This window comes from Mustela nigripes, chromosome 8 (genome assembly GCF_022355385.1).
Source record: "Mustela nigripes isolate SB6536 chromosome 8, MUSNIG.SB6536, whole genome shotgun sequence".
NCBI lineage: Eukaryota > Metazoa > Chordata > Mammalia > Carnivora > Mustelidae > Mustela > Mustela nigripes.
In genome coordinates, this window is record NC_081564.1 from 5,921,490 (window position 1) to 5,943,977 (window position 22,488).

At 47.3% G+C, this 22,488-nt stretch overlaps 2 protein-coding genes and 1 long non-coding RNA gene across 9 annotated transcripts in view; 1 reads left to right on the forward strand and 2 right to left on the reverse strand.

Annotated features, from left to right (window-relative positions):
• Positions 1-5,164, reverse strand: part of KMT5A (lysine methyltransferase 5A) — an 18,477-nt gene extending 13,313 nt beyond the window's left edge. The window contains exon 1 of the mRNA XM_059408267.1: positions 5,088-5,164. The gene's annotated coding sequence lies outside the window, so the exon portion shown is untranslated. The remainder of the gene's footprint in view (positions 1-5,087) is intronic.
• A 1,085-nt stretch (positions 5,165-6,249) lies between these two features.
• Positions 6,250-18,593, reverse strand: LOC132023095 (uncharacterized). Of its 6 annotated transcripts, none has more exons than XR_009405854.1 (6): positions 18,412-18,593; positions 17,936-18,111; positions 17,043-17,231; positions 14,332-14,445; positions 7,560-7,668; positions 6,250-6,526 (listed from the first exon to the last, which is right to left on the reverse strand). It is a non-coding gene; the product is annotated as an uncharacterized LOC132023095 (long non-coding RNA). The 6 variants fall into 6 exon arrangements; XR_009405853.1 differs by having other exon boundaries at positions 17,957-18,111; positions 18,412-18,592; XR_009405855.1 differs by lacking the exon at positions 17,043-17,231 and having other exon boundaries at positions 18,412-18,588.
• Positions 18,138-22,488, forward strand: part of SBNO1 (strawberry notch homolog 1) — a 57,821-nt gene continuing 53,470 nt past the window's right edge. For both annotated transcript variants that reach the window (XM_059408268.1, XM_059408269.1), the window contains exon 1: positions 18,138-18,394. The gene's annotated coding sequence lies outside the window, so the exon portion shown is untranslated. The remainder of the gene's footprint in view (positions 18,395-22,488) is intronic.

A 22,488-nucleotide genomic window follows, 5' to 3' on the forward strand; every position in this document is an offset into this window, starting at 1 on the left:
AGCCCGGCCAGGCCCATGGCGGCGCGCCCCGCGCCCTCGCCCTCGCCGCCGCCGCCGCGGCCCGGCCACCACCGCTGCCGCTGCCGCTGCTGCTGCTGCTGCCGCCGCCACCAGCGCCGCCGCGGCGCCCCGGGGCAGGGCCGGCGGCGCCCCACGGCGCCCCCTTCCCCCATGGCCTGCGAGGCAGGGCCCGGCACCAGCGCGCCGCGGCAGCCCCGGCCGGCCCGGGACCGAGGACTCTGGGAGGGAGGCGCTGGCGGCGCGTCCTCCGCGGCCCGCCCGCTCGCCGCCGCCGCCCACCGTCCGGCTCCCGGCCCGGGGAAGGGGCTGGCAGGGGCGGCGCTGCGAGGCTCCTCCGGAGGGAGGGAGGGAAGGAGGGAGGGCGGGCCGGGCGGCCGCGACGAATCCCGACTCGGGCGCGCCCCCTCTCGCGCGTCCTCAGCCACTCGGGGAGGAAGGGGTGGGAAACATGATAATGACAGCCCGGGCTCTCGCCGGCCAGGCTCCTTCTCTCCCTGGCTCCGCGGATATTTTGGGAGACCGGTCGGTGCCAGGCGCAGTCAGCAGCGGTGAGCGCCACAGGCGGGAGTCTTCCAGTGTGCCCGAGCCTGTGCTCCCTGAGCGTTTGGGGGCATTTAATCCTCCGGGGGGGGGGGTTAGGTCCCGTGGCAAACCCGTTAAAAATGAGGATACCGGGGCTCTAGAGAGGTGCTGGGGCTTGCTTAAGGCCACAGAACTAGAAATCGATGGGATCAAGTGTCAAACCCAGGCGGTCTGCACCCGTTCAGGCCCTTGGGAGATAGAGCCAGTGGTTTTAATGGCAAGTTGGTGGGGTGCTTCCCGTGCACACACGATCTCATCCAAACCTCACAACAGCCCTATAAAAGTACACACCATTATTATATCCTTTTAGATCCTTTCCACAGAAGGGGAAATTGAGGCTCAGAAAAGGGAGGAGCTTTGGCCAAATTCTCAGAACTAAAAATGAATTTCCTGGCCAAATGACCCCGGAGCCTGCACTCCCAGCCACAGATGAGGAAATTCAAGATGAAAGGGACAGATGCTATTGCAGAAGCATTAGCAAGTCACCTGGTTCTCCTGTCCACCCCCACGAGAAAATGTCCTAGGAAGGCAGGGGTTGCAGCCAGTCGGGTGTCTTGTGTTGGCAGAGCTTACCATCCTGCACCACTGTGCTGAAGGGTTTGAGGGCCCACAGCCAAGAGTCACTGTATTTCTGCTAAGTCACAGATGCAAACAAGACACCTCAGGCCATCTAGCTCCTACCACTCCGGTCACGGCCTGGGAGGCAAGCATTGGGTTTCTCTCCCTGCATCTGCCCCAGAGGTGCTTTGTGACCATGGCCTAGTCACTCCCCCGGATGAGGCCTCAGCCTCCTTGTGGACAATGACCAAGAACCTTGAATTCCTTAGCCCACTCAGGGCACCTTCCGATGTCCACAGAGAAAGAAATGGCTGTCCCTTGAAGTAGCTGCCTCCCCCTTAGAAAGGATAAGATTAAATAGGATTAAATGGCAGGAATAGGCTCAGGACCATACCTCCCAGATCAGCTCCCGCTTTAGCATCCTGGGGCAGGGCTGGTCCGGACACCTATCCTCTCCCCTGGCAGCCCCCACACGAACCCTAACTCCAGTAGGATGGAATCCTCTGCTCACTTGAATACCCAAGAGACTACGGGGAGAGTGAAAGAAGATTCTAAAGTGACACTGACAGGCAAGTCAAGCCATTTGAAATAGTGTGCGCTCCATCTCCAGCGCGGAGAAAGCTTGCAGTTTGTCGCCAAACGATCATGGGAATCGTGGTTTGAGAACAGGAAGCAGCCACTCAGATCATCTTTTCTACTTCACATGCTAGTTCAACATCCTCCCCCCCCCCCACCTGCAACTACACACTCATGCTCAGGGCCACAGCTTTCTCGGTTTTGGCCCTCAAATGCAGGGGGCACGTACGTTCAGATCCAAGTCTAGCACCCATCCCTCAACTCTGCAGCTCTGGTTCTAGAAGATCTAATGCAAATCATTCAACGTAACCTTCAACACAGTGTTTCCTGTTTCCGGACATGAGGTGTTTATGTGTATGTAATGAATATACCCATCAGCAGAAAGAAAAACTCTTAATGTTGTCCAGGATCTCACAGAAATAGAATTCAGCAGGAATGATACTAATAGCTAACATTTATTCAGTATTTACATGCTCGGCCCTACAAAAATGCATTATTTAATTTAAACTTCCCAACCCTTTAGGAGAAGGTACTATCCCTCTTGCACAAATGTAGAAATTGAGGCTCAGGGAAGACCAATCAGTTGACAGAATTACCCGACTCAAGTGGTAATAGAGCTGAGGTCTGAACCCAGAGCTGCTGCTGTACCAGTGTACTCTACCCTAAAGACTGTATATTGCTTCCCTTGAACTCAGACACAAAAATAGGAATTCGTTCATTCCACAAACATTTATTGAATACCTACTTCGTTACTGACCCTTGCTAAGGACACAACAGTGTACGTAAAGGCAGATGGAGTACGCTGAGCCAGAGGGGTAGGCAGGGCCCGGCAGGCCAGGGTGAGGATTGTGGGTTTGATCCTAAGAACAGTGGGAGAGGGAGAAGGAGTGAAGGTCACATGATAAAAAAAAACTGTGTTCAGGGGCGCCTGGGTGGCTCAGTGGGTTAAAGCCTCTACCTTCAGCTCGGGTCATGATCCCAGGGTTCTGGGATCGAGCCCCACATCGAGCTCTCTGCTCAGCAAGGAACCTGCTTCCCCCTCTCTCTCTGCCTGCCTCTCTGCCTACTTGTGATCTCTATCTGTCAAATAAAATAAATAAAATCTTAAAAAAAAAAAAAAAACTGTGTTCATGGGGACCACTCTAGCTGCTGGGGGATAATAAATTGGAAATGGTGAAAGTGGAAAGAGGGAGACCAATTAGGAGGCCATCTGGCCATGGCAGCAGAAATGGAGAAAAGCAGATGGGCTAATCCTCCTCAAACTAATATACTTAAGGTTGAAAATATTTACATGACTGTAAAACTTTAAAACCAGAAAGGAGTTGCCTGGTATCTGAACATTTTGTTCATGGGACCCAGCAGGGTTCTCAAAGTGAGCTACACGTTTGCAACAAAGACAGCTTTTCTAGAAGAAAAAGCCTGACTCTTCATTCAGAGTATTAAAAAGGATTTGATATTTACACTACCAAATGCCCAATTTAATAATCTACAAGAGTAACAAAGCCTTAAGAAATAAGTAACTACGAAAGAAAGAAAGAAAGAGATGACTACAATTTGGGTGTCAAGTGGTAAAGGGAGAATCACTAACCAATAAATTACAAAGGTGATTTGTAAGCCTGCCACCGTGTGAGCTGGGAACACTTGTCCTCACTTTGGCTAAGGGACACAGAGGAACAAGGAAAGGCATAGCATGGCACTAGACAGTGGCACTGGACTTCAAGCTTCCACCTCTGAAAAATGGGAATAACAATTTGTAAAGATTAACTGAGATAATAAAGTGCCTGGCCCTCAATGGTAATTAGTATTTGCCTATATTAAGTATTTAAATATTTCAATGGCAAATTGCTTAGTTTTGTTTTCCCTATAGATTAATTAAAGCAAGCCATCTTTTTTTTTTTTTTTTTTTTTTTTTCTTTTAAAGGCACTACTGGGGGCGCCTGGGTGGCTCAGTGGGTTAAGCCACTGCCTTCGGCTCAGGTCATGATCCCAGGGTCCTGGGATAGAGTCCCGAGTCGGGCTCTCTGCTCAGCAGGGAGCCTGCTTCCTCCTCTCTCTCTCTCTGCCTGCCTCTCTGCCTACTTGTGATCTCTCTGTGTCAAATAAATAAATAAATTCTTTTAAAAAAATAAAATAAAATAAAGGCACTACTGTTAAAACAGCTTGAATGATTTTGTTCTAATGGGAAAAATGAATCGGGGAAGCATACATTTATTATGATTTGTCAGATACTATTAAGTATACTTTTAGATGCTTAATACTTTCCTAAAGAAAAAATATTCGTCTTAACTCTCTCTGTGGACGGGGTTATGAACCACGTTAATTTGAAGTTCACTTTGCCTCATTTCTTAATCAGAACCTGGGTTGTTCTGAAAGACACTAAAAGACTCTGGATAATAAAGAATGCAATTCGGTGTAGGGCCTGAAAACAAAGGTCCCCAATAAATATTTGCTGAATGAATCTTATTTTATTCATTATTATTGTACTAGGGAGCGTACTGCATTAAGGCAAATTCCTGCTAACGTGTACTGCCTTGGGATTTTGAGAAAAATGTCAAACCTCAACTCTTTTTTCTGAAATAATAATTCTACTCAACCGTCACGCTCAAGTTTTTGTATGAAGGAGACACAGCAGCTGGGAATGACCAGCGGCTGGAGATCACTTTGCCGCATAACGTGGGTCTTACTGTCCTGACAGCAAACTAAGTGTGCAAAGAAGGACTTAAGGCAGCGACATCGCCTCCCGCGGCTGGACAATCCCACCCAAGCCATCTCCGTAGGCAGGAGTCCTGACCAGCTGCGGGACGAAGGGTCGCCCGCGGGGGGTGCCATGGGACTCATCTCATCCCCCAAAATGAGGTAACTCAGGGCGTGAAGAGGAAAGGCGCCTGCTGCGGTGTCCACGCCGACGCGCTCTCCACGATGGAGGTTACCCATCTGCGCCCTGGCCTCGGAGTCACCTCCTTTCCCAGCAAGAGAGAGCCCCGAAACGGGGCGAAGCTTCGCCCTCCCCCTCCCCGTATCAATAACATCCATTCCCTGGAGGTGCCCTGCGCTTTAGTCCCCGAAGAGCTTTGACATATGGATCCGTTGTTCCTGGAGAGGCAGGCCGGCGGGTGCCCACACTTTAGAAAGGGGAAACCGAGGCCTGGGAGTGGGAGGGACTTCTGGAGACTTGGATGGGGGGTCGGAGAAGGTTCCGCAACAACCCCCGCCCCCCCAGCCCAGTCTCCGCGCTCGGTCCGAGCAGACCTCAGCAGACCGGCTCCCCGCTGCCGCTCCCGCCACCCTGGTCCCCCGCCCGCACGATCCCCCACCCCGGCCGCCCCGGCGCTGACCACCTGGGCAAATACCTCTAGCCATGGCCCGGCTCTGTCACCGCCTAGGATCTCCCGGGAAACGCAGCTTTCGAAAAAAGTTGCAACAACTGTAGCCAACTGCTCCGCTGAGATACGGCTGCTGCCCTGATTGGCGCCGTGGCCCGCCTCTCCCCAGGCTGCCGGCGTGATAGGCGAACCCAGGAGGGAAAACCCGCCCCTCTTCCCGCCTTCCTGGCGGGGGCGGGGCAAGCGGCCGCACTTTCTACAAGCGCTTTAGGGACAGGTCCCCGCGGAGGAGGTGGGAGGGGGTTTAAATTTTGCCGTCTCCCTGCGCTGATTGGCTGAGGTGGGAGGACACCCGCGCTACCATTGGGAGGCCCCAGACTCCGCCCTCTCCCGGTGCCGAAGCTCCGCCTCGGGAGGTTTAGTCACGCGGCTGGAGGCCCTGGCTCTGAGCGGACCGGATCTGGGACTTCCGGTTCTTCTTGGGTTTGACCGGAACCCGACGTCTGACCCCTTGCCCTCCTCTCATGACCTGCAAAACCTTAGTTCTCCCAGCAGTTTGGCGTCTCCAGCCCTTTGACTCCTCCAGCTGTTTAATTCACTCATTCCTAAGTTTGAAAGGTTTGCTGAGTCTCCAGTAGTCAAAACTCGCCGGCCCAGCTTGTCCTAACCCAATGGGTCAGAGGATGAACCTCCCAGAACCTCAGAAATCCCAGCCCATGTTACCTACCCATTTTCCAGATGGAGAAAGGCGACCAGGGGGACCAGGTAACTTACTTGCTGCCCAGGATCACCCAGCAGTTTAATTGCAGGGTCTGGATCAGTCTGGAGACTCGAGCCCACTAGATGGCTACCTTAAACCCTGGGAAACCACCCCGGCCAGTGCCCCACTCGGGGGACCCTCCGAGTAGGTCCCCAGAGAAACACCTATGTCCTGGATAGTCTTTGCTTTGAACACAGGGAAGGTGTCCCGCTACGGCTCTTCTCTGGGAGCCCCTCCTGGAGATGTCGGCAGAGGTCACTCATCCACTAGTCTCCCTTTGGTCCCCAAGAAGGTTTTGGTGTCCTCACCATTGCCCAAGGACCCTACCATTGCACCAAAAAAATGAAGGAAAGCTAAATAAGGTGAAGTATGTGAAAGCACTGGGAAAAGTAGAGAGTGACACTTTTTTTTTTTTTTTTTAAGATTTTATTTATTTATTAGAGGCATGGAAAGGAGTCTGTGAAGGGGGTGAAGAACCTCAAGCAGATTCCAGCGAAGCATAGGGCCTGAGGCAGGGCTCTATCTCAGGACCCTGAGATCATGACCTAAGCAGAAATGAGAATTGAGGGACGTCTGGGTGTCTCAGTCTGTTAAGCTTCTGCCTTCAGCTCAGGTCATGATCCTAGGGTCCTGGGATCCTGTCCCACATTGGGCTCCCTGCTCAGCTGGGAGCCTGCCTCTCCTGTTCCCCTTGTTTGTGCTCTCTCTGTTAAATAAATAAATAAAATCGTTAAAATGTTTTAAAAATGCATTTATTCTATAGTTAGTAAATTGTATACCTGGCACCATTTGGTACCCCAAAGATACAGTGATGAATAAGATACAAATCCTCCCCCATATTTTTAGGGAAGAAACAAACAAGAAACCACTTTTTCAAAATTAATTAATTTTTTAAAATTATATTTATATAATTGACAGGGAGAGTCAGCGAGAGAGGAAACAAGTAAGGGGAGTGGGAGAGGGAGAAGCAGACTCCCTGCTGAGCAGGAAACCTGACGTGGGATGCCACCCCAGGACCCTGGGATCATGACCTGATCCGAAGGCACATGCCTAACGACTGAGCCACCCAGGTGCCCTAGAGTGTACAACTTTTTTTTTTTAAGATTTTATTTACTTATTTTACAGAGAGAGAGATCACAAGTAGGCAGAACGGCAGGCAGAGAGAGAGAGGAGGAAGCAGGCTCCCCACTGAGCAGAGAGCCCGATGTGGGGCTCCATCCCAGGACGCCGGGATCATGACTTGAGCCAAAGGCAGAGGCTTTAACCCGCTGAGCCATCCAGGCGTCCCCTGAGTGTTCAACTCTTTGATCTCTGAGTTGTGAGTTTGAGCCTCATGTTGGGTGTGGAGATTACTTAAAAATAAAATCTTAAAAAAAAAAAAAGGATAATCTTAAATAGTGATTAATGCTATGAGTAAAATGAAAATGGGGGAATTTTATGGAATGTGAGTGGGGAGAGGGTTGCTTTTATAGATTTGATGAAGTCAGAGAAATCCTTTCGTTGGTGGCTTTAAGTTATACCCTAAATTAATATGACCCAAGGGAAAAGGTACTTCTTGGGAAAGGGAATAGCATGTGTAAATGTCTGGAGGCGGGAATGAGCTTAGTGTGCTTGGGAAAGAAAAGACACCCAGTGTGACTGGAATTGAGCACATGGTGGGGAGAATGGAAGGAATCAGGCTGTTGACAGAGGCTGGTGCTAGATCACAGAGGCCCTTGAACGCTGGGCTGGCCTCTCACCTCCAAATCCAGTTTTCCCTATCCTGTTCTGCAACGCTGGGGCTGCAAACCATATTGCTCCTTTGTCAGCTAGGGTTAGGTTTTGTCACCAGGAGAGGATCCGGGGAATCTGGAAGGCAGGGGGAGGGAAAAGGGAGTTACTCATGCCTGTTTGCTTGCAGTTCTCATCATGGTCACCTAAGTAATGACAATGCTGCTTCTCACGGTGGCATTTCATGCAGCCTCCAGATTCTTACAGGCTCTTCTGATTCTTCTAGCTCTACTCTCCCTAGCTTGTTCTCCATCAAGGTGGGAGCTACTTCCTGTGGTTCACTTACCTTAGTGTTCCCACCACCTCTTTCATGAATTTCCTGTTTTCCCAGACCCTGACCCACCACGAAAGTCATGGTGAGGACTCAGACTTTTATTCCAAGTCTAATGGGAAGTCACTGAATGGTTTTAAGCCAAGGATAGATGATGGTGAATCTATCAGTTCAGATGGTGAATCTGAACAGTTAATCACTGCAAATAGTTACATAAATTACAATCATCTATTTTGAGGCTTCGAATCTTGGAATAATGTCACATGTTTCTGGAATGTTTGCTTAATGGTCCCCACTTTCCTAAGACAGCTACATCATGTGGGTGAAATCACACCAGTGCTAAGATTACTTTCCTTACTCTAGTGTTATTTTTGCATTCGTATTTCCTCCAGGCTTTTGCTATTGTTAAATATTTCATGTTAGCATCAGTTCTTGTAAGGTTCTATCAAATGGGGCATGTGTGTCCTAAAATTCCTTAGCTGGTGGCCAATGTGATCTACTAAATCCATCTCACTCTTCGGTGAAACACATAATATACAAACACACGTATGTATTTTTTCTATTGTATGTATGTGTGTATCTATATATACATATAAATATATATAAGCATGGATGGCTACACATATATAAATATATAAATCTTCCCTCTCTATATACATATATACATACATTAATGTGTAATATGTACATATAATGTATGTACTATAATTGGAACTCAAGCAAGTGACAGTAAAACAATACTCTTTACCTGAGAGGCTCAGTGTTAGGGTTAAATGAGAGAATGAGTATAAAGCATATGGAGATGTAGGAGTTGGGAGATGGTAGCCATTTAGCAGTGACTAAAATAAAGTTACAAAATTGCATCTAAGGGAATTGCTGTAATTTGGGCTATTAACACTTTCTTCTCTATTCCCATTCTTTTCTTGGTGTCCTCAGAGGGAAGCCAAAACTTGTCTGTTAAGTTAGCATCTTAAGAGAGGACTCTGTGGTCAGGCCCCTGGTGATTGAGCATGGAGAGACTATGCAAAAATGATGTTGACAGCATAAACTTTGGTATCAGATGATACAGAACCAATACCTTCTTTGGTTGAGTCTTTTTTCTCATCTGTTAAGTGGGTGTGTCTTCTTTGCATCCCACACTTTTTTTTTTTAAGGATTTTATTTATTTGAGAGAGAGAGAGAACACAAGCAGGGAGAAGCAGAGGATGAGGGAGAAGCAGACCCCCTACTGAGCAGGGAGCCCGACATGGGGCTGGATCCCAGGACCCTAAGATCAGGACCTGAGCCAAAGGAAGATGCCTAACTGACTGAGCCACCCAGGTGCCAACCCCTTTTTTTAAAAGTGGGCTCGATGGCCAGCGTTGGAGCCCAACATGGTGCTTGAATTCATGACCCTGAGCTCTAGACCTGAGCTGAAATCAAGACTCAGGTGCTTGGGCACCTGGGTGGCTCAGTGGGTTGAATCTCTACCTTTGACTCGGGTCATGATCTCAGGGTCCTTGGATCAAGCCCTGCTCAGGATCTCTGCATGGCGGGGAGCCTGCTTCCTCCTCTCCCTCTCCACCTACTTGTGATCTCTCTTTCTCTGTTAAATAAATAAATAAAATCTTAAAAAAAAAAAAGTAATATAAACCAATTCTTCAGTTGATTGGGAATTCTTTAGAGGCTATCATTTTATTGAAAAAGCAAATGGAGAATGTATGTATCGATCGGTAAGGGTGTTTGTTTGAAAAGTCAGCTTAAAGATGGTTTAAGAGCACAAATCAAACTGTTCAATTTACAATGTGATTTTTAAATTGTTTTCTGCATGGCTTTTAATTCTGTTTTTTTTTTAAAAGATTTTATTTATTTATTTGATTGTCAGAAATCACAAGTAGGCAGAGAGGCAGGCGGGGGGTGGGGGAAACAGGCTCCCTGGTGAGCAGAGAGCCTGATGTGGGGCTCCATCCCAGGACCCTGAGACCATGACCTGAGCCGAAGGCAGAGGCTTAACCCACTGAGCCAGCCAGGTGCCCCTTATTTTTTAAAAAACAAAACAAACAAAACAAAAAAACAGACCAATTTGTGCATTTGAAGGGGTGGAGAGACATCATTTTCTTTCTGAGAGATGTACGTAATGGTTGGAATAGTTTCCTAGGGCTGCTGTAATGGAGCACCACAAACTGAGTGGCTTAAACAACAAAACGTCATTGCCTCAGAGTTCTAGAGGCTGGACATCCAAATCCCAAAGTGTGGGCAGGGCTGGCTCCCCTGGAGGGCTGTCGGGAAGAGTCTGTTCCCATGACTCTCCCCTAGTTTCTGGTGGTACGCTGACAAACTTAGGCGTTTCTTGGCTTGTAGAAGCATCACCCTGACTTCTGCCTTCATCTCCACATGGCATCCTCCCTGTCTCCACGTGTTTCCTAATTTCCCTTCTATAAGGACACAGTCACGTTTGATTAGTGGTCATACTCATGATTTCATGTTAACTTGATTTGATCTGTAAAGACCCTGTATCCAAGGTCACAGTGGGAAGTCCGCTCAGTGAGAAGTCTGCTTTTTTCTCTCCCTCTGCCCCTCCTCTCCACTCCTACACACACTTGCTCTCTAATAAATAAATAAAATCTTTTAAAAAAAAGTAAAAAAGTATGATTTTCAGTTAATACACAGGGTGAAAACTTTAAAGAGAACCTCTTCTCCTCAATCTCATTCTTCCGTCCCATCACTATTCTATGCGTGTGCCACTATAATACCTTAGAGAAGGTAGAGACAAGTTATAGCAATGATCCAAACAAATAATAACTAAACACTTTTTGTGTGTGAAGAGTTGCCAGAAAGTTCTAAAAATCCGTATTAAGAAACAGGTCATGATTCTTGCATACCTGATGTGTTTAAAGGCAAGAAACTCCTCAACCCTTGTTGCTTGGGCCTGAGGGCCTATGCCTGAAGTCTTTGCTTTCATCTCTCTGCCATTCTTCCATTCTGTTTTCCCTTTCCTACAGAGATACTCTGTGGAGATTAAAAATGTTTACACTCGGGGCGCCTGGGTGGCTCAGTGGGTTGAAGCCTCTGCCTTCGGCTTGGGTCATGATCCCAGGGTCCTGGGATCGAGCCCCACATCGGGCTCTCTGCTCAGCAGGGAGCCTGCTTCCTCCTCTCTCTCTGCCTGCCTCTCTGCCTGCTTGTGATCGCGGTCTGTCAAATAAATAGAATCTTTAAAAAAAAAAAATGTCCAGGGCGCCTGGGTGGCTCAGTGGGTTAAGCTGCTGCCTTCGGCTCAGGTCATGATCTCGGGGTCCTGGGATCAAGTCCCGTATCAGGCTCTCTGCTCAGCAGGGAGCCTGCTTCCCTCTCTCTCTCTCTGCCTGCCTCTCCATCTACTTGTGATTTCTCTCTGTCAAATAAATAAATAAAATCTTAAAAAAAAAAAATGTCCACACTCTCTTGGGACAGTTTGAGTCTCTATCAGTCTATATTCTAAAAAGTCTGATAATGAGGCCAGTGAAAACTTTTAAAAAATTAGTTTAAATATATGTTTCAACATTGCAACTTCTCCATTTTTAATTAGTATCTCTTTGGTCAAGATTGTTTTAGATTGCAAGTTAAAGAGACCCAGCCCAACCTGGCTCAAGGAAATGAAGATGTCTCTTATCGCTCCTAACAGAAAAGTTCAAGGGTAGGGGTAACCTCAGGCCTGTTGGGATCTAGTGAGTCAAAGAATGTCATTTGGATTTAGTCTCTCTTTCCCCCTCACTATCCACTTCTTTGCTCTACTACTTTCTAGGTCGGCCTCACAGAGTGGTCTCCCATTCCACAGGGCTTCTGTCCCCACTTCCCTTGTTGCTCTAAGCAACACCAGTGATGAGGCAGTCTTTTTCCTACAACTTTCAGATGATGTCTTATAGGGGTTGAACTCATGACCCCAAGATCCAGAGTCACATGCTCTACTGACTGAGCCAGCCAGGCACCTTTTTCTCCTGCTACTTTCAATATAAAGTTCTGAAACTGTAACTCATTGGCTTGGCACTGAATCTATCGATGGGGCCCGGATGTGCATCCGGCATTCCAACTGGGCAGACCTGAATGAAATGCTCCACCCTGGGGACTGTGTATGGGAGATGATTAGCACTTTCCAAACCACATGGACTTTGAGAGCGAGAGATCAAATTAAGGTGCCACTATCTGAAGAAGGAGACATGGATTTTGAGTAGTCGAAAACATGTTCCAGAGCACATTAGATTTTTAGGATAGTGATGCTATAATGATAGATACATGACATTAATGCATTTGTCCAAACCCATACATCATACACCACCAAGAGTGAACCTTAAGGCAAAACTCTGGACTTTGGGTGATGATAATGTATCAAGGTGGGTCTAGAACAACTGCAACAAATGTAGCATTCCAGTGGGGGATACTGATAATCGGGGATGTTGTGCATGTGTGGGAGTTGGGGGTATATGGGAAGTCTTGTACCTGCCCCTTAATTTTATTTTTTTTAAAGATTTTATTTATTTATTTATTTGTCAGAGAAAAAGAGAGTGTGCACAAGCAGGCAGAGTAGCAGGCAGAGGCAGAGAGAGAAGCAGGCTCCCCACTGAGCAAGGAGCCCGATGCGGGGCTCCATCCCAGGACTCTGGATCATGATCTGAGCTGGAGGTAGCACCTTAGCCGACTGAGCCACCCAGGCGTCCAAACTGCCCCTTTGCTATGAATATAAAACAGCTAAAAAAAAAAAAAAGTAGTGGTCTCGGAAAAGGAAAAAAAAAAAACAAAAAATTCTGTCCACTATGATGTCTGCCATTGTGAGAAATCCAATAGATGGTCTGGTCACATTCTGGTGCTGTCTGCTGCATTAGACATGGTGGGCCACTTAGTCCTTGAAACTCTACTTCCTTGGCATCCATGATATCAGACTGACCTTTATCAGGCTCACTGAGTGCTCACCTCTTAGATATACAACCTTATGGTCCTGCCCTTGGCCCCCTGCTTTTCTCTCTGCATTCTAACTTTGTCCTCTCTCGTGTTTTTTTTTTTTTAATTTATCAGAGAGAGAGAGGGGGAGAGAGTGAGCACAGGCAGACAGAATGGCAGGCAGAGGCAGAGGGAGAAGCAGGCTCCCCACTGAGCAAGGAGCCCGATGTGGGACTCGATCCCAGGACGCTGGGATCATGACCTGAGCCGAAGGCAGCCGCCCAACCAACTGAGCCACCCAGGCGTCCCCTCTCTTTAATCCCTGTCTAGATCCTCAAGCAGTAGACTCCCAACGGCTTGCTAGACATCTCTACTTGGATGTCCCATTGGCCCCATAAAATTTCTCATGATAGGTTTACTTTCATGGCCTCTAATGAACGTCTGGGTGGCTCAGTTGTTAAGTGGCTGCCTTCAGCGCAGGTCATGATCCTAGGGTCCTGGGATCGAGCCCCACATCGGGTTCCCTGCTTCTCCCTCTCCCCTCTGCTTGTGTTCCTTCTCTCGCTGTGTCTCTCTCTAATAAGTAAATAAAATCTTAAAAGAAAAAAAAAAAAGAACAATGCCTCTCAACCATTCATACTTTTTTTTTTTTTTTTTTAAGTAGGCTCCATGCTCAGTGTGGAGCCCAGCATGGGGTTTGAACTCCTGAGATCAAGACCTGAGCTGAGATCAAGAGTCAGACACTTAACTGAGCCACCCAGGAGCCCCTACTCTTTTTTTTTTTTTCTCTTACTTAAAGATCATTTTATTTTAAGGATTCTCTATATCCAACATTGGGCTTGAACTCCCAACTCCAAGATCAGGAATTGCGTGCTCTACTGACCTGAGCCAGCCAGGTGCACCCCTTCCACTCACACTCTTGTGTTGTCTTTCCCTGAGTCTTGTGCGGCCTTTTTAATTGAAGGAATGTGGTAGAAACATCACTGTGTCAGTTGCAAGGCTAAAATTCAAGAGAGGTTAGAAGCTTCTGCTTTTGGGTTCTTGGGACCCTAAAGCCACCAGGTAAGAACCATGAGGCAATTCCACAGACCACATGGAGAGAAATACAGCTGTCCCAGCATCCAAGTTGAGCACACATAGTTATAGACACACAAGTGACTCTTAGCAAGACCAGCAGAACTGTCCAGCTGAGCCCAGCCCAGCTTACAGAATCATGAGAAATAACAAAATGGTGGTTGTGTTAAAAGTGATCAGGTTTGGGGGTTATCACATATCAATAGATAAACAAAACTTTCCACATTACCTAAAGCTAAACTCATTGTCTTCCTCTTCACATCTGTTTGCCTTCCTAAAGTCACAGTTTCAGGTATAGCACTATTACCTACCTAATTATCCAAGGGAGAAACTGAGGCTTCATTCAAGACTCCTCCCTCCCCACAACCCCCATCCAACCAGCCCCTACACGTTGCTGGCTTTTCCTCCTAAATATTTCTTGAACCTGGCCCTCTTCTTTTGCTGGACAATTTTGCTCCATTTCGGTTTCTGTTAACTTCTTTTAATCTGTCTTTTCCTCATACCTGCAGTCCAGTTCTTAGATCCATCTGCTACATCGCTTCCAGAGTGATCCTTCTAGAATGCACATCCAACAAGAGCAGCCTCTGTGCATAGCAGGCTTCTGAGTTCCCTGGAGCCTACAGAATAAAGTCCAAACTCAGTTACAAAAGGCTCTTTGAGAATGGCCTTCATCTATTTTTATAATCCTACTGATAATTCCTTGTTACTTGCTATGTCAATCAAAGTTCACACAGGAGGCAGAAACTACACCCGGTTTTCAGCACAGATAAATTAATGTAAGGGGACGCCTGGGTGGCTCAAGCATCCAACTCTTGATTTTGGCTTTGGTTGTGATCTCAGGGTCATGAGATGGAGCCCCACGTTGGGCTCTGTGCTCAGTGGGGAATCTGATCGAGATGCTCTCTCTCTCTCCTTCTGCTGCCCCCTCCAAATAAATAAATAAAACATTTGAAAAAATTGTCAAGTAGGTCTAAACTGATTAACTAGGTAACTTGAAAGGGTGAAAAGAGAACTTCAAAGCATCACAGAGGTAGCAAGTACAGGAACTTCTCTCACCACGCAGCCCGAGGGGACAAAGGAAAGGGGTTGGTGTCACTAAGAAACGCAACAGACGGGCCCCATGTTGCTGAAACCTCAACTCCAAGCCGGGGGCTATGCTTAGCTGGCGCGCGTGTCTCTGACCTTACAGGATGACCCTGAGGAGGTTCCTGCTGGTCCTCCTGTCTGAGTGGAGGGTTTGATTAGGCTAGCTCTGCAGGAGAAGCAAGTAGAGCTGCTGCCGGGGTGAAGACACATTGCTGGAATGACGTTCACAGCAAACTCCCCTCATCCTCCAGCCTTGTTGTCTCCCTCCAGCACTCCTTATTCCAGAAGCAAATGCTGAAACAGCCGGCAAAGCAGAAATGTAGTTTTGCAGAGTGTGGAAGCTTGGGTTTGGAGCCAAGAGACAATGTTTTTATTATTATTATTATTATTTTATTTATTTGAGAGAGAGAGCGCGCGCAAGCAGAAGAGAGGAGGAGCTCAGAGGGAGAAGCGGACTCCTCGAGGAGCTGGAAGCCCGATGCGGGACTCAGGGATCATGACCTGAGCCGAAGGCAGTCGCCAACTGAGCCACCCAAGCACCTCAAGAGACAATGTCTTAACAGTCAATACCCTTGCCGAGTTACTGTCCCCACTTGCTTGGCTCCCACCTGTTTCAGGACATTTGCATAGGCTGTTTCTTCTTCTTGAAAGGCAGTTCCCTCTTCTCTTTGCCTACATGATACGTACTTTTCAAATCTCTGCCCAGTTATCACTTCCTCAAAGAAATCTTTTTTGAATTCCCTAATGAGGTCAAATTCCTCTGTAATAGGCTGTTAGCTTCTTTGCAGCAATGTCACAGTTACAAGTTTACATTTTTTAAAGATTTTACTTATCTGAGAGAGAGAACATGAGCAGGGGGAAGGGCAGAGGGAGAGGGAGAAGCAGGCCCCCTGCTGAGCAGGGAGCCCGATGTGGGGCTCAATGCCAGGACCCAGATCATGATCTGAGCTGAAGGTAGACGCTTAACAGACTGAGCCACCCAGGCGCCCCTACAAGTTTACAGTTTGTGTGATTTTTGGATTGAGGCCCACTAGACTGGAAGGACATTACGGGCAAGGACAGTTCCTGTCTCTCCCTTCATTTGGTTTTCTTAAACTTGTGCCCCTCATCTCTAACATAGTACCTGGTGCATAGCAAAGGCTCTATAAATACTTGTTGAATGGAGTGTAAAGGGCAGCTGTAACAGCCAATTCCATGTTTAACCTGGAATTGTTATTTATTTATTTATTTTACTGGAATCTTCTGCTTCCAATAGCATCTCTGGTCTGGGTGTACTCAGTAAGTCTTCCTCCTACTTCTGATCCCCTGTAGTTTGATTCCCATCACCTGATAACAACTACTACTCCTGTTGCCTTTCTGAGATATGTGTACACACAATCTATGTGTGTACATGCACAAAATATGTTACTACCTGTTCTCATAGACAGAAGCGCTTCATTCTCTTGAACATCTGTTTCACTATAGCAAAGTACCATAGCTTAGTTAACCAGGCCTTTCTTCAAAGACATTTAGGTTGTTTCCCATCTTTTGATTCTACAAATGATCCTGCAAGGAATAACCTTGTATATGACATTAGCTTGCAAATACACAGTTAAACTGCATGTATCTCCCAAAACACCATCTTTTCCTTGGGTCCCAAATAAGGAGATTATGCAGAGATGGAAGCAAAGATCTAGCCTGGATGCTGGGAAAGTAGCTCTAAGGGTGGGAGTTTTTAGGTCAGACCTACACTGTTCGAATCTGGTACCTACGTAGTCCTAGCATGCAGAGAGAGTTTGAGAGTCCGTTCGAAACTGAACTGTACCAACCAATCTTGGAAGACACTAATGCATGAACTACGATGTTTTAAAAAAAGCCTTTTTCCTTCTGCATTCTTCCTTAGTTCCTTCTCCTCCCATAATGGACAGATTTGTAATAGCTTGTTTGCTGACAATAGGCCAGAAAGTGGTCTAGTGGCTAGCAGTGAGCAAGACAGATGAAGGCATTGTTCTTATGGAACTAATTTTATCATTTTTTTCTTTTACCAGGCTTTTTTGGTATGTAAGGATGAAATGAGATAATGGAAGTAAAGTGATTAGTCGGCAACTTAAAATGTTCATTTATGTGTACATATATACTTAATACATACTTATTTATACAGAGGCCGAGTTGGAAGGTTCATAATCTTCTTAACACGACTATTTTTTTTTTCTCCCCGTTTTCCCTCTACGGTTCTCTGGAAGAGCTCACACCTTCAACTCCAAGTGTTTCTTTCAGCTCAAGGCCAGTGGGACGCGCCACCAGTAGGGGGCAAGAATCACCCAAGCGTGCCTATTACCTAAGCAACGGAGTCAAACAGCATTCAGAATGACTTTACAAAAGGGTTACCCAGAAGTTAATTTGTTTATTCTGTTAGGTCATTTAAGAAGAAGAAAAGGAAAAAGGAGGAGGAGGTGGAGAAATGAGGGAAGCCAAAGATGGTATCGACAGACCTACTCTGCAGCAATCATTAATTGAGAGCAATAGTTCCGTTCAGAAAAAAAGCAGTGGGGCTGACTCTGGTCACACCCCTTAGAGTATGATAATGGCAGTGGCCCAGCAGAGGGGCTCCGAGTTATACTGCGGTTTTATATCCAATAAAGTGCTTTCAGCAAGCCTAACAAGCAATGAATACGCGAATTTTTTTTTTTTTCTAGGACTATGTAATGAAGAGCTTTCCAAAGCAACACAGACGCCACTAGGTAACTTCCTGGGCCGGAGACACAGCAAAAAGGTTTTCAAAATAGCTTTGGGCCCCTCCTAGCCAGACTTTGAAAGCAGGTGTAGGACGCATGCGCCCGAACCTCCGGCGGACCTAATCGTGGCAACTCAGAGAGCAGACCTTCCTCCCGACAGCCCGCGGGGCAGAAAGGGAGGGGGAACGGAATTCTCGCGAGGTCTTTCGAGCCCCGGCGGAAGCAGTAGACACGTGACTCTTCTAGGAGGCCTTCGCCTTCCCCCCTCCCCCTTCTCGGAAACCCGGCCCCCTCACCCCTCGCCCACCCCGGAGCCGCGGTAATGGACCGTTTGGGTTCCGGAATTCTCTTGGATCCAACCACTGGTACCGGGTCGGCTGGAGCAGGCGGAGTCCGTGCTTGGCAGCGAAGGCAGGGGGCGGTCAAGATGGGGGGTGGAATCATCTTCCTTCACCTAGGAGGGAGGCGGGGCGGAGGGGGGCGCTGGGGAGCGGGGTGGGGGGGGAGGAGGAGGAGGAGGAAGGAAGTCACGTGGGGCGTGCGGCGCGCGCTGGGTGCGCGCGGCGCCTCATCCGTCGCCCCACCCCCTCCCCTCCGGCGGGGCGGGGGGGCTGGGGGGAGGGGCGTCAAGATGGCGGCGGGGAGGTAGGCAGAGCCGGACGCCGCTGCTGCCGCCGCCACCGCCGCCTCCGCTCCAGTCGCCTCTAGTTCTTCAAGCTCTCGCCACCCGGTAGGAGCTCTTCCGGCGTCGGATCCCGCGGGGAAAGTAAGTCCTTCTCTTACCCCTCTTCTGCTTCCACACTCCTCCTCCCGGACAGCCAGCCTCCCACTCCCACCCTCCTCAGGGGGCCGTGTGGGGCCGGGCTGGGGGGGGGGCAGCCACCTCACCCCGACTTGGGGCCTCCCCCGCCCATCGCCGCCCCCTCAGCTGCGCGCCCCGGGGCGCTCGGGGGCAAGGTCCCGGCGCCGGCCCCGCCGCGCTCGCTTCCTCCGCCCGTCAGCGCCGGGCCCTGCGCTCGCTGCGCGTGGGGGCTCTCGGGCCTCGGGGGCCCCCGCTGTCCCGGGCTAGAGGCACCCGGTTTGGTCGCGGAGGCAGGATCTGCGGGCACCGGCTTCGGCTCCACTTGGGTCGCCCTCCTTGCTTTCCTTGCTCCGCTCAGGGATGCGAGGTCCCGGACCCGCAGGAAAGTGAGCTCCGCAATCCTTCAAAAGTCCTCCTGTCTGAGGGTTGCTCCTGGTTTGGGGCGAGTGCGGGAGGAGATAGGGGCACCCTAAATCGGAACCCCACACCTGCAGTTTTCTGATTACCTCGCTCTCAGGGCGTCGAGGCAGTACGTGGGACACGTGGGGGCCACCTTCAAGCCTCACCGGGTGATCGGGTTAATTTTGTCTCGAGCTCGCTCGCCTCCTAGACCCTAAGCATCTGTGCAGAGAAAGCAGTTGGGGATTTGCTTGCTTGTAAGAGTGTTTGGTGTAACGAGCATCTAAAGTTCCCCAAACCAGTGTATGCTGGTGGTTTCCCAGAAGTGGTTTGAGATCGGTTTAACCGCTGAGGAGATTTGGATGTTCCTGAACCCTTGTGATTGTTTCTTTCCTGACCCTGGCATCCAGCTCCTCCCCCTTTCCACCCCGGCTTTGTGCTGCTGTTTGGTTAATGTTTTCGGACCACTAACTTGATCTCGCACAGAGAAGCCCTTTTTATGTGCGGGCTCCGTATACTGTAGGAAGCTTTTGTTTTGGGGAGTTGCTGGTTGAGAAACGTGGGGGAAAGAACGGGCAAGAAAATGAGGGTCAAATAAAGCAGCGTTTTTATTCATTGAATTGCGCAGCCAATTGTAACCTCACCCGGAAGTTTGTACTAAACACGTGTTGCTGAGGGAAGGTTAAAAACTAGGTCCCCTTTGACCTTTGAAAGTTGATTATTGGCCGTTTATGTTGAGTTAAATGCTTTATTTTCTCTAGACAACCACGTTTAGAGACGGAGTAGGGCTTCTACTGAGTCGGCTGGGGCGGTCCAGAAAGCTGTCAAACCCCGAGTTGCCCTAGAGGAAATAAACTTAACACTTGTAGACACAAATCAGCTAACAGTGCAGAAGGATTCCATATTTGCCTCGGTATATTTACTGCAGTCAGAAGTGATTTTTCTTAAGCTGTTGGGAAAGCCATTATCATTGCCCAAAAGATAGTTTGTATAGAATTTCTAGGATAAAATGCAGAATTTGCTATTGGTGCCTTGCGTGGGACAGTAATTTTGCAAGCAAGAGAACATTTTATTTTCATGTTTAAAAAAGTTGTTTCCAAAATTTATCTTACCAGAAAAAAATCTTTATTTTTTTCCTTTGGCTTCTGCATTTTTATCCCCAGTCTAACTTAATTCCACACAATTGTGTATAGGATTTTAAGTAGATTTTACTTTAGCTGCTGGGTAAGTTTTAAAAAGGAAGGCTTAGTTGGTGACTTACAGTCCATTCCTTCCTTCCTTCCTTCATTCATTCATTGGATGCTCTTAAGTGTCAGGCAGTTTTACTCAAGGGCTTTGCTGAAATTATGTACTGCTTAATATAATGCAAGTATAAATGTATAAAGTATAAAGATTCCTTAAATGTTTTTAAAAATGATTCATTTTAAAGGTTAAAGGTATAGATATATTTTGGTATTTCTTAGTTTCTAAATTGAGCTTTGATTTGAGACTTCCTCCTATGAAGGTGATGAACACTCAGGTCTGAGGTCCGGTCTTACCAAGTGACCTGACTTCATGAGTCTTTCAGTTCCCAGGCTTTGCCTGCCTAAAGTTGATATAAAGATACTTTCCGGGGGCACCTGGGTGACCCAGTCTGTTAAGCGTCTACCTTTGGCTCAGGTCATGATCCCAGGGTCCTGGGATGAAGCCCCACTTTGGGCTCCTTGCTCAGCAGTGAGTCTGCTTCTTCCTCCCTCTGCTGTTGCGCTCTCACTTTCTCTCTCCCTCCCTCTCAAATAAATAAAAGATCTTTAGAGGCACCTGGGTGGCTCAGTCTGTTAAGCATCTGCCTTCAGCTCAGGTCATGGTTCCAGGCCCCTGGGATCGAGTCCCACTTTGGACTCCCTGCTCAGTGGGGCCTGCTTCTCCCTCTCCTGCCTGCCACTCTCCCTGCTTATGTGCTTGTGTACTCTCTCTCTCTGCCAAATAAATAAATCTTTAAAAAGAAATAAATAATTTTTAAAAATCTTAAAAAAAAAAAAACACTTCCTGATGAGAGGAATTGTTTTCACATTATATAGCTAATAAAATGATGAAATCTTAAAGTTTTTACAGTTGTCTTTGTTTATGCTGGCAGGTCTACTTTAGTGTGGTTCATTGAACTTAGTAAATTTTTTTTTTTTTAAGATTTATTTATTTATTTATTTATTTGACAGAGAGAGAGAGAGAGAGAAAGGGAAGCAGGCTCCCTGCTGAGCAGAGAGCCGGATGCGGGGTTCGATCCCTGGACTCTGAGACCATGACCCCAGCCGAAGGCAGAGGCCCAACCCACTAAGCCACCCAGGCGCCCCTGAACTTAGTAAATATTAAGGACAATCTTGGAATACCACTGAGATTTTCTGTAGGTTGAAAGGATAGGTTCCTGAAGAGCAGGAACTCTGCTTTTATGAATAAGATACAGTACAAAGCCCATCAAATTATTTAATTCTTGGGGGGCAGTATTTAGTATAGAGCAATGATTTTAAAACCTTTTTACTGCATGGTAAGACATGTTTTACACATCCACGCATAGAACTAAAAAACTCCTGTCCTGAAATAATGTTTATCCTCTTTACATGCTTGATGTTTTCTGTTCTGTATTGAAATATTTAATAATTCTGGTCGTGATACACTGAATTCATGGTATAGGCTTAAGAATACAGAATCTTGGGATGCGTGGGTGGCTTAGTTGGTTAAGCGGCTGCCTTGGGCTCAGGTCATGATCCCAGCGCCCTGGGATTGAGTCCCACATCAGGCTCCTTGCTCAGCAGGGAGCCTGCATCTCCCTCTGCGTCTGCTACCACTCTGTCTGCCTGTGCTCTCTCTTTCTCGCTCTGACAAATAAATAAAATAAAAATAAATTAAAAAAAAAAGAAGAATACAGAATCTTCGAGGGATAGGAGGTGAGAACTCCTCTGTTTCTAATTCTGCTCCACACATGCTTTGTTGTTACCTTGTTACAATTCATTTCTCTAAGCCTCAGTTTTTCATCTATGACAAAGGGATAACATGTAGCATATACTTATGAGTTATCTTGAGCCTTAAAAGAGAAAAAAATCCAGCCATATAGTAAATCTCAAAAGGACTAGAGATCTGAGTTTAGTGTGATGGTGGTAAGTAAGAAAGTTTTTTCATACACCTCCCCCCATTTCTTCATGTGCTTTTTTTGGTAAAGCATGTTTTTGAAACCTTGTCATCTGCTCATTACTTTGTGAATCCATTCTTTCTAGAAGTTTTGCAGTGAGAGTGGGGAGAGGCACTCTTTACTGAGCAAGTGTGCCCTTGAAAAATAACTGTTAAAAACTACAGATTTTACCCTTGTAGGTAATGAAAATCCTTGTAAATGAATTTCTTCATACTATCTTCTATTCCTCCTGATGTTCTTAAAGAACCAGAACTCAGTAGGAACAATATAAATACCTTGTTCATGAACTGTATCAGCTGAATTTTGAGAGGATCATTATCCTTCAATTCCTTAAACTACATGTCAGTCATCACCTCTGGACTGCATAAAAGCAAACCTGCAGCTGAGTTAGAAGTCAGACATATTTAGTGCTGTTAAATAAAGAGAAAAAGTCCTGTTTGTTATTAGGCAAAGATAACTTGCTAAGGGATATCTTTGCACATATACAGAGGTCTTC